General features: G+C 46.0%; 1 pseudogene; it reads left to right on the forward strand.

Annotated features, from left to right (window-relative positions):
• Nucleotides 1-5,004: 5,004 nt before the first annotated feature.
• LOC136511361 (protein FAR1-RELATED SEQUENCE 5-like) lies at nucleotides 5,005-6,221 on the forward strand (annotated as a pseudogene).
• The last annotated feature ends 5,489 nt before the right edge of the window (nucleotides 6,222-11,710 follow it).

Below are 11,710 nucleotides of genomic sequence, written 5' to 3' on the forward strand. Positions count from 1 at the left end.
GGCACTGCTGCCCGACCACTGCTTGCCCGTGGAGAGGGAGACCACAGCCGCTGCTGCCTCCACCACGGGGTCTGGACACCTAGTCGGCGGCCAGTAAGACCTCCGCCACCGACGTGGCATGGCCCAGCGTCGACCTCCAGCTCATGAACATCGCTAGGGGCACCCCAGGAGAGGGGGCGGTCGCTGGACGGGCCCAGGCCAAGCGCAGGCATAGCTGGCCGCTGTCAGGCCGTGCCACTATCCTTTAGCCAGAACCGTCCGTTCCCCGCTCTGCTCTGCGAGCACGGAAGAAGAGTGAAAAAACACATGTTGCAATCGCACATTTTAAATGTTTTAGAGTTATGTTGCAAGCGTTTCATACGGATGTTGCAAAAGTAGATCAGGATATTTCATATGTTGCAATGGTTGTACACGTATGTTGCAAGAGTCTGTCTCTAATGTTTCATCTGCTTTTTCATACGTATGTTGCAAGCGTGATGTTTTCACACATATGTTGAAAGTGTTTTATCTGTACGTTGCGTATATTTGCAATGGTTTTCAAATGTTTATAAGTGTTTTTGCAAGTGTGTCAGACCCATGTTTCAAGTGTTTCACCTGCTTTTTTTATGTTGCAAGTGTTTGCACATGGGATGTGCCTGGGAAGCGGAAGGGGGCGTGAGCAGTCCCCGAGCAAACGAGCAGCGTCCGGCTGATGCGGGCCCATGCGTGGACGCGCGAAAACGGACTGCAGCCGTGGTCGTCCGGGGGCGCTAGTAGCGCAGCTCACACAATCAAATGATCAATCTTAGCATGATGTATGGTCAGGCTGCGATGCTTCTTTCCCTTGGTGTCAAGGGCAAAAGAGGAGTGCTGCCAAATTCAATCAGTATGTTACGTTTTCTAAGCTTTAGTTTCTTGCTCATTTTGCATTCGCATGGTTGCGTGCTGAACGGCATATATATTGGTCCTAAACGTGCACCGCTGATTGCAGATAAATTACACTTGCCTAAGGTGCACAAATCTGGTGGAGCTGCCATTGATATGTGGATCAAGGTCAGGTCCAACTCTTTGTTTCCAATATCTCAAGATCCAACTCCCTTTTATGCTTATGCCTTATGCCCATGCTATTGTGTAGAGTACTAGCTAGTGTACTGAACATTTTATTTTGCACTCAGGCAAAGGGCTTGTTTAGTTCCCAAAATGTTTCACAAAAATTGCTACAGTAGCCATCACATCGAATCTTGCGATACGTGCATGAAACATTAAATGTAGACGAAAAAAAACTAATTGCACAGTTTGGTTGGAAATTACGAGACGAACGTTTTGAGCCTAATTAGTCCATGATTGAACACTAATTGCTAAATAAAAACGAAAGTGCTACAATAACCAGATTCCCAAAACACAGATTACTACCTCGAACTCTCTTTCATCAAAATGCGATCCCTCTTTCATCTCTGATTTCCATGTGTAGCTCTCCGCTGATGATTTCTTCTTGTGGATTAGGACCTGACTGCGCGCAGCTGGCCAAAGCACAGGAGATGCAGCAATATAATCAGGTAAGCGTGCAGCAGCTGAGCTGGGAGATGGTCAACCCCATCCGCACCCAGATAGACTAGAAGAGTACACCAGGCCGGACGGTATATATATGCTCATCTGGATGATCGTGTGGTTCTGCTATGCAAAGACGCCAGCCTTTTCTATACTTGGGGTGGAAAGAATCATCTCTCCATGGAGTTTGGAAGAATTAGACGCACGCTGGATAATGAAATGTTGTAAACTACTGTGGTGTCAGTTGTGATGTGTATCATCGATCTGCATGTGTGCAATCTTTGCTATAATCGGCCCACATGGCCACATCATCCATTGCATTCAGATTCAGATAGATTAATTTCACCAGTGGAAACGATAGCCTTTATGAATCATCATGTAGTAACCTATAGCATCCATTTCAGGAGATGCTCTGGACGGACTAATGCTGATCGTTTGGTCCGTTTTTCTGATGGTCGGTCAGTGTGAAAGCCTGAAACACTGAATGGCATTATCATCGATCTTCGGCGTCGAAGCGTCCGGTGATACCGTCGTTGTTGGAGGTGGAGGGCAGCTGGAAGACATTGGTGAAGCGGGAGTGCCTGGGGTTGGCGGCTGTAAGCAAGCGGAACCGGAAAAGGGAATGGAACAGCACAGCAAGGGGAATCGGAAATCGGAGGAGTTCTTAGAACAGAGGAGTGCTCAACGTGAGATACAATTTGTTGTTGATTGATAAAACTCTTCCTCACGCCTCTCTTCTGGTTGGCCAGTGGCACAACCCATTGTGGGCCTTGGACCCTCGAGCTGGGCCGACGCTCACGTGCACCACGCCGAGGCCCAGGCTCCTCTTCAGTGTCTTCCAATTTGTCCTGCACCACGGTGTCTTCTTCAGCTGGTGCTGTAGCAGTAGTGCTGACAGCGGCGGCGTCGGAGGGCTGGCCGCTGACGGTGAGGCGGCCGGCGCCGTCGACTTGTTTCCTTTTTACAAAAAGCAGGCAGGCAAGCAAGGGAGACAGCAGAGTCGTCATGCATGTGATGTGCATCATCCAGGCAGGGGCAGGGAAGCCATTGCCATTAGCGTGCAGTACGTGGGAGTGCGGACCTGAGAGGTGGATGCGGTAGCTGAAGCTGGTGTCGTTCTCCTGCCACTACTCCCACTTGGGGTCGAACTCCGCCTGATCAGCTGCTGCTTGCTTGCTGCCGGCGGTGAGTATTATTGTATTGGATTGTTATCAATCGATCGATCAGCTGGAAGAAGGAAGGACCAGGCTGCTGCTTGTGTGCTACTGCTACTGCTACTGCTGGGGCTCATTGTTCCAAAATTGGAATAATAGGCATGCAAATAAATATGGTGAGGCTTGCTTGGGATGGGATGGGATGGAATGGAATGATAGGCATGCAAATAAATATGGCGCGGTTATTGCTTGAAAAAAAACCCTAGTAACTATCAATAAACATGCTGAGGGAGGCTTTTCATGCAGCTAAGGATAGTAGTAGTAGTAGGATGGAGTGTTCCAATTCCAACATCAACAGGTAGCTTGCTTGGAGTCCTTTGGCGGGCAGATAAAGGTTTAGGGCGTGTGTTTTTTCACGGGAGAAGAAGCTAAACATTAAATTTTAGTCTCAATTAGTCCTTTGAACCAAACACAAAAAACTAAAATAGAGACGAGGGACTAGAATGTAGTAGTTCCTTAAGGGCTGTTAATTGGGAAAAAATTGGGTGCACCCCGGGCACACCGAGCTGCTCGTGCTCTCCCCAGCCAGATACACGCCACGTGCACAGTCCTTGCATCGTACGGCATCGTGAAATAACGCTCCGACGGCGGCTAAAACAGAAACGCAACTCGGCTCGTCTACCTTATTTGGCTCAGCTGGAATACAAAACGCAGCGATTGATGTGCCTGTAACCCTAGACCGTGCGGCGGTTGCACGCCATCGCCGTCAAGACGCCGCAATTGATCGTGCCTTGATCCCTAGACCAGTGCGGCGGTTCCACGTCGCCACCGTCGTTGCCGATTCCATGGATGAACCAGCAGCCACCATGGCAAGCGTTGGAGCCCTAGAAGACCTGATGCCATCTTCTTCAGTCATGGAGGATTCACGTGCACTAGGAATTGATGCTATTGGTGGTGGTCATCTTGAAGAAGAACAACGACTATCACAGGTTAGTTATCTGATTAGATCTTTGTGCCTTTTCTTCTATGTTGTTTGATTTCTGACATATAGTGTGCATATTTCACAGAACACTATGTCAATTGCCATGGGAGTAGAGACCATCGGCACCATTTCACAAACATCTGGATCAGTGGAGATTGAAGGACCTCATGAGGTACAAAAATAATTAATAAAGTTACATAATATATATGTACAGGATATATGATATTTTGTTTATTTTTAGTACACCTTTAATTGAAAATCTATATGTATAGGAGGTGGTTCATAGAGCTGGGCAAAATTTCATCGCTCCGGTAGTTGGAATGACATTTGAATCTGAGGAAAAGGCTTATGACATGTACAACACCTATGCCGGCAAGGTTGGGTTTAGTGTTAGAAAGAGCAAGATGAAGCGTCGCCAAGATGGTAGTATAAGTCAGAAATACATAGTTTGCAGTAGCGAAGGACATCGAAAAAATGAGTCATCAGAAAAGGACATTACAAGGACGGGTTGTGAAGCTCGTGTTCAGTTTAGTATCTCCAAAGATGGGATTTGGACGGTGCAAAAGGTCATAGAATAGCACAATCATTATCTTGCTAGTCCAAATAAGGCACACAAGCTGAGGTCCCAACGACAGGTTATAGAGGCCGACAGGAAATTAATTGGGCAAATCCGGGAAGCTGGAATGAAGCCAGCACAAGTTTATGAGTTCATGAAGGAGTTTTATGGAGGGGAAGAGAATGTACCATTTGCTAAGATGGATTGCAATAATGAGATTGGTCGCGAGCGCAGACAGTACTTAGAAGCCAATGATGCACAAACACTATCTGAATATCTGAGAAATAAACAGTTAGAGGATCCTACATTTTTTTATGCCTTTTGCTTTGATTCTTGGCTGCAACCATCACAAGCAAACAATAATTTTTGGGTGTGCACTTCTATTTAATGAAACTATTAAATCATTTGTTTGGCTTTTTGAAACCTTTTTAACGGCAATGTCAGGACAACACCCTAGCACAATTTTTACAGATCAAGACGCGGCTATGGCAGGGGCGCTTGCTTATGTATTCCCAAATACAAGCCACCGTCTTTGTTTGTGGCATATTTGCTTAAATGCTGCTAAACATCTTAGTCATGTAATTCATGAGTCGGATAAGAAAGGTAACAAGTTACTAACAGATTTAAAAAATTGTGTGTACGAAGACAGATCAGAGGCTTACTTCATAGAGAAATGGCATGAATTGTTGGCTAAATACAATCTTGGGAATAACTCTTGGATGGCAAACCTGTATGATTTGAGGGCAAAATGGGCTGCAGTATATCGTGACTCTTTTACAGCAGACATGAACTCGACCCAGAGGAGTGAAGGTATGAATAATGTTTTCAAGAAACGGTTTCGTAGGAGACTTGGTCTTTCGGAACTCCTTGTAGAATGTGAGAAGGTTGCGGTTAGTCTCCGTGCAAATGAGTTGGATGCTGATTTTCAGTCACGCCGAAAGAGCCCAGTTACATACAGTCCAAATCTGCCTATGTTGATTACTGCATCTGATTCATATACTAGGAGAATATATTCGGAGTTTGAGGAAGAATTTAAGAGGCGGTTTACATTGTCTTGTGATTTCCTAGAAGCTGCAGAAGTATATGCAGTCTGACCGTGGAGCAACAGTAGTATTGAACACTGAAGATTCCACCATTAGATGCTCTTGTCGGAGGTTTGAATCCATAGGTATGTATACTATTTACATTTTAATTTATACATTGTAAGCTATAATATGGGTTGTTTAAATTGGAAACTACCATACATCGTATAGGTTTATTGTGCAAGCATGCTCTTAGAGTCTTCAATACAAATGGAGTATACAATTTGCCATCGCAATATATCCTGCCTAGATGGACCAACTATGCCAAAAGTGGATTTTATATTAAGAAACAAGTAACTAAGATGAGAGATTTGAAAACACATGCAGCACTTATATCTCGACAGGCCACATCTCTTGCATTGAAGTGTTCTCGGTCAAAAGAACTTCTTGATAAATTGCAGAAAGCCATACATAACTTGAACCTGGAAGCAGATACTTATCTAAGTGAGATGCATGAAAAATCTAATGAGGTTCCTCCAATTCCAAATGAAAATGTCAAGCAACCATTAAATGGAGTAATATCTTTTAGAATTCCTGAAGTAATAAAGGGACCAAAGAATACACGTTTTAAAAATGCTGTTGAAAAGAAGGCAGGGAAGAAGAAGAAGGGTGGTCAGAAAAAAGGTACTGATCTGCCCACTGTTTTAAATATTGTATTATCATATATATGCTTCATTGTAGGTGAAAATCCGGAAAATAACGATGTAGAAGAAGGGCCATCTTCAGCCATGGATGCTCCTTTCGTGCAAGCTGGATATGCTACTTCCACAATGCCACAGTTCAGTTTACTTGCTGATCCTTCTGCAATGGCTGCTCCATACATACTAGGAGGATACACAGGTCTCTTAATCGGAGTTGATCAAGATGCTACACTGCAAACAACTGTTAGGAAGTTATATTTTGATGGAGTGCAAGAATAATAAATCTATGTAACTTTGCTCTTTTGCTGTTAGGAAGTCTCTTTTGCTCAGATAGGAGCCTTACACACTTTGCTCTCAATAGGAGCCTGTTTACAACAATGCATTTCAGAGAATCTATGAGATTATTAAGACATCCATTCCACTGCTGATTTCAAAACATCCAAATATATTTCAGATAAAAATCACATTTTACATTTTACAAGTATCAATAAACTATATACTGATACAATTGTTGACAATCTGTCGGTCCTATCCAAACATCTACATTCAAAGCCCTAGGGATATATTAGTACTAAATCGATGCACAGACCACTTTTTGTATGAGTACAATCGATCTGAGCTAGTGAGAACTGTAGCTTGAGAGAACTTCAGCTTGAGTGGCTGTTCAGAGCCTGATGCATCGATTCAGTGCACAGGCTTCTTGTCCCAGCCATGGACTTGCTCCAAGCTGCAAATACAGCGGCCAAAACGTCTTTAAGAAATAAATTCTTCAACCATTTGTCAAATGTATCACGCTGCAGCACCTACATGAACTGCACGCCTATCAACAAGTTATTTTCTACTTGCGAATGCTCCCCCACATCACTTTCTCATCCATCTTTTACATTTTTTTCAGACTGTAGCATGTAGCTAGTAGACATCATCAGGTAGACATGACCTCAGGAGCCTTCAGGACTTGGACAATGGTTCCCCGGCCAAGAACGACAGGAACATCCTGAATGCTCTGCTGTGCTGAAACAATGACACCCATATCAATCAATCAAGTATAATCTGCCCATTTCAGATTCAGATTCTTCAGCTTACCTGAACACCCATATCCTCAGCCGGTAGAGGCTCAGGCGACGGCAAGAGCGCCAGAATAGGCGAAGGCGACGGCGACGACGGATCTGCGCACGCAGAAGGCGCCGGTCAGGTCGCAGGCGGAAGGCAAGCACGCTCTAGGAACGAAGGACTCAGCCGTGTATGGGCGGGCAACGACGGATGGCGAGGTCGCTTGCAGCGCTGGCCGCGAGTACGGGCGACGCCGGCATCTACGGGAGAGCGCCCCTGAGCTGGCCGCACCACGAGGGAGAGCGCCCCTGTGCTGGCCGCGCCGCCGAGGAGCTTTGCCCTTGTGCTGGCCACGCCGCCGGGGAGCGTGCCCATGGGCTGGCCGCGCCGCCCCAGGATTGGGAATTGGGATGGGAACGAACAAGCTGAGCCGATGAGGTTCCATGAGCCGAGCCGTCATGTTGTTTGGCTGCTGTCGGAGGGTTATTTCGCGTTGCCCTACGATGAAGGAGCTGTGCACGTGGCGTGTATCTGGCTGGGGAGAGCACGAGCAGCTCGGTGTGCCCGGGGACCCAATTTTTTTCCGTTAATTGAGACTAAACAGCCCATACCCCACCCCTCTCTTCTCCCTCACAGTCTCTCTCCTCTCCTTTAGTCTCTTTTAATCCCTGTAAACAAACATCATTTTAGATCCTGTTTTAGGCTCTAGTCCTAGGACTAGAGAAAAAAAACACCCCCTTAGGAATAATCCAGAAGAGGAGAAAGGAGATGATGGTGCACGCACGCGCGAACGATGGTGGTCACAGTTGGGCCGAGGCGGTAGATCCCATTGGGCCGCCCCTTGTGTTGGACTTTCAGCCCATTCCTTCATTGGGCCATCCCTTGCGCTTGACTTGCAGAATAATCCATTCATATATGATAATATGACCCGTTTGGTTCCAGAAGGATGCAGTTGCATTGCACAGTCTGCTGGATAATGAGGGGTTTTTTTTGTTGTATAAATAAACACATACATAATGCTACATGGGATTTTTTTTTCAAACCACATTACATGTGTAGACACTCTCACCCTTACATAAATGCACTTACAAAAAACCTACCCCTCAGGCCTGATAGCTCCTCCAAAAGTCCGAATCAGTTCTAGAGAAATAAGATCACTCGAGTTAAGGGCTTAAATGCGAGTGGACAAGTTCTAGCACAAGAAAACCAACTAGCTAGAGCTAGGTAGCTACACGAGAGCCGGTTCCTTAACATGCACATTTTTTTAATCAAAGGTTTTTTTGGTAGTAAACCCGCATGGGCAACACAATCACAAAAGATGAAAAGGTAACCCAAAATAAGTGAATGGTAGTGATCCAACTATACAGGTAAGAGTGAGAAATTAAAGAACCTTCATTTTACCCTCAATCTATGTTTATTGTTACCATAATTGATTTTGAGAAAACAACTTTAAGGCATGAGGAGTCCACAAAAGTGTTGAGGAGTGCTTCTAGGCATAAGAGCTGATTTGCAGTGTCATTAGCATATTGTACGAGGTGATCCCTTGCCGACGGGGCCCAAGAATGTAGTCTCACTTTTTATCATATTTTTCTGTGACTATGCTTTTAAATCCTTTGCTTTGTTCAAGATACTCTGTGCTGCTAACATATATAAAAGGGAAAGGTGAGAGAGGATCACCTTGTGTAGCTCCTCTTCTGTAGTGAATGACTTTTCAGAGGACACCATTTATAGGCTTCGTTCAGCTGGCTGGCTGGGCTGAGCCCGGCTGGCCAACTCACTCACATAAACACTATTCACGTTCAGATAGAACAGTATTTTTCTCTCACAATAATTAGCCGGAACAGTATTTTGGCTTATTTTTCAGTCCTGCCGAACAACGCCTATTGTGCCTGGGTTTAAGATCATTTTCATCAAATTTGACCATTTATCTCCCAAGCCTTTTCCCCCCTCTAGAATCTGCATTATATTATAGAATTAATTATCAAATGCCCTTTCACCAACTTTATGATAATCAAGTGTCATCCTGTCTAATTGCTAATATAACATGTATGGTACTTAGGTGGCTACAGGTGTAAAAATGCATTCACATCACAGGGTGTCGCGACTTGACTTGCAAGAGGCGGCACACTAAGGACTCTTGTTTCAGCTCCGACGGCTCCGGCTTCCATCGACACCGGTACTGTTTATGAAGCTATTTTTCTCTCTCCTATACTGTAGCAACACTGTTCATTAAAGCTGTTTTTCTCTCTCCTACTTTTTCGTCTCACTGTTCACTAGACACTGTTCACGAAGCCGGCGGAGCTCGTTTTGCAGCTCCTGCGGCTCCCGGCTGCAGTACGTGAACAGTGCCAGAGCCGGAGCACGCAGGAGCGGTGCCAAACTGACCCTAAAGCTAAAATGTTGCGCGCCTCCGCAGGCGGGTGTAATCCCTTCACTCACGTCATGGGATCCTGAAACATTGGCGTTGGGTTGGCACGTCACACTCGGTCCCCGGAGAAACAGAAACAAACAACGGGCAAGCCAGCAAAGCAGCTGGTGCGGAGAGACCAGAGGGCAATTTTTGTCGTTGGGCATAGGAGTCTTGCGTTGGCGGCGCGTCTTGCGCTGGTGGCTCCGTTCGCTTCGTAAAAAAACCATAAAAATACCTTTCGTTGATTTTTTACGATAAAAAAACACGGTTCCTTCGCGACTGCTCCTGAGATAAGCGAACGGGGCGTGGCCGTGGGCGAACCGGCGAAATATCCCGTGGGCTCGCATGCATTGGTTGGTTGCAAATATCTATCTCCACCTCCAGGTCAGGTACAGTCAAGTCAACAAAGGATAAAGAAAGAAACGAAGGTGTCTCTCTCTCTCTCTCAGGCTCCTTTGGCCTTTCTGCTCCTCGTTCCTTCCTTCTTATCCCCAGCGGGCAGCGGATCCTCTGCTGTGGCTCCAAAAGGAGAAAGCCACAAGCTGCAACGCATGTGCCAAGCTGCAGCGCTAGTGTTCGTCCGGCTGTAAAGCCGCCGGTGGTCATTTATAGGACTGATTTTTTTTGAAAAAAAAATATTATATCATAGTTTATAAGTCAGCGAATAAGCTGGCTAATAAGATCAGTCGAACACTCTCTGACAAAAACCAGCACAGCGATCATGTTCAGCTCCCTGCTGTTTCAATTTTATGGCAGTATCAGACGGTATACCGCTCTGTCCCTCTCTATCTCTGCCTGTCTGGCCCTAAACAAACTCCAAGTAATAAGACAACTAAAGTACACCCTGTTAGATTGGTTTATAAGCCATACTTTTTCAGCTAACGAACAATATTTTTTTCTCACAATAAATTCGTCAACGGTACTTTCAGTCATAGTTTATTAGCTAAATAAACAGGACCAGACGCCGACATTATCGATTACTAATTATTAATACAATTATTTACGGCGACGTTAGACTACCTAGTATTTATCAGTAAGCTGGATACCAGCAGCCAGTATCTGTATCCTCTCTTTTTTTATTATTATTTTGTTTCAGGGCAGTATCTACACTAATAATATAATAATGGGCCTTCCTAAATAATTATCCTTTCCTTGAATGTCATATATGTACGATAATGGGCCCTCCGTCCCCTTGTCCAGATTCATTCTAAAACAATGGTCTTTTTTTTTTTTACGGATAAGGCTTTCTCCAACGGTAAGAAAGAACGAAAACACGAGACATATCCTATGATTTGAGTCACGTATAGAAAAGGGGCACGCACCCCAAAATCTTCCTTCTCCAACAAAACAAGACTTCCAGTTTCCTCCGTCCGGTGCCGCTTGCTCCTCCGTCTTCGTCTTCCCCACTTTGTGCAGAAGAGCAGCGAGGGAACGAGCGCACGACACTCAAGCGCTCAGAGCTGGGTTCGCAGCACAGCCGCCAACCACGAACGCTCAAAGCACGAACAAGATGGACTCGTACGAACAGAAGAAGGGGAAGGAAACGGGCGGCCAAGAGAATCGACGAAAACCGAGCCAAATCAAAACAACTCGGCCCCAAAATCTCGCACAGGTGATCTCCATGATGTTGGTGAGCTATCCCAGCAGAATCATGGCTCGAACCCAACTCAAACTTTGTTAATTTCATATCACAACCAAGAACGCAAAACCTTCCCAGAAACGAAAAACAGAGCACAGTGAAGAACGAAAATCACAAGCAAGAACGATAAAATCCCGGAGGAGAAAAGGAGGATTTGGGCTTCCATTCCCACACCAAATCATAGCAAATACACCACAAAAATCACATATTTTTTATCTCTCTCAAGAAACACTAGAAGCACTGCCACGGGGGTGCGCCCGCACGGGGGGTGGGAGGAAGGGAGGGGGCCGGCCGTAGCAGGCGCAGGCGCCGTCGTGTCGCCGCTTCGGGAGGGAAGGGAGAGGGGAAGGGAGAGAAATGGAGGGAAGGCAGAGAGAGGGAGAGAGATGCGAGGGAGGAGCGAAGGCAGGAGAGAGGGGAGGGGCTGCCGGGTGGAGCTGCGCCGGCTGCTGCTGCTGCCGCCGGGAGGGGGCGCCGCGCGAGCGGCACCTTCGACGTCCGGCTCCAGAGATTTCCGTCGTCTCTCCCTCGAGACGCTTATCTGCATTTCGGTTCAGTTCGAACGTAAAATGCGTCCTCTGTTTGGGTCATCCGTTAGAGCATAATTTTGGTACCCAAAACACTGTGAACGACCTATTTTGCGTATGGGTTGTGTTGTTGGAGACAGTC

This window comes from Miscanthus floridulus, chromosome 16, assembly GCF_019320115.1.
Source record: "Miscanthus floridulus cultivar M001 chromosome 16, ASM1932011v1, whole genome shotgun sequence".
NCBI lineage: Eukaryota > Viridiplantae > Streptophyta > Magnoliopsida > Poales > Poaceae > Miscanthus > Miscanthus floridulus.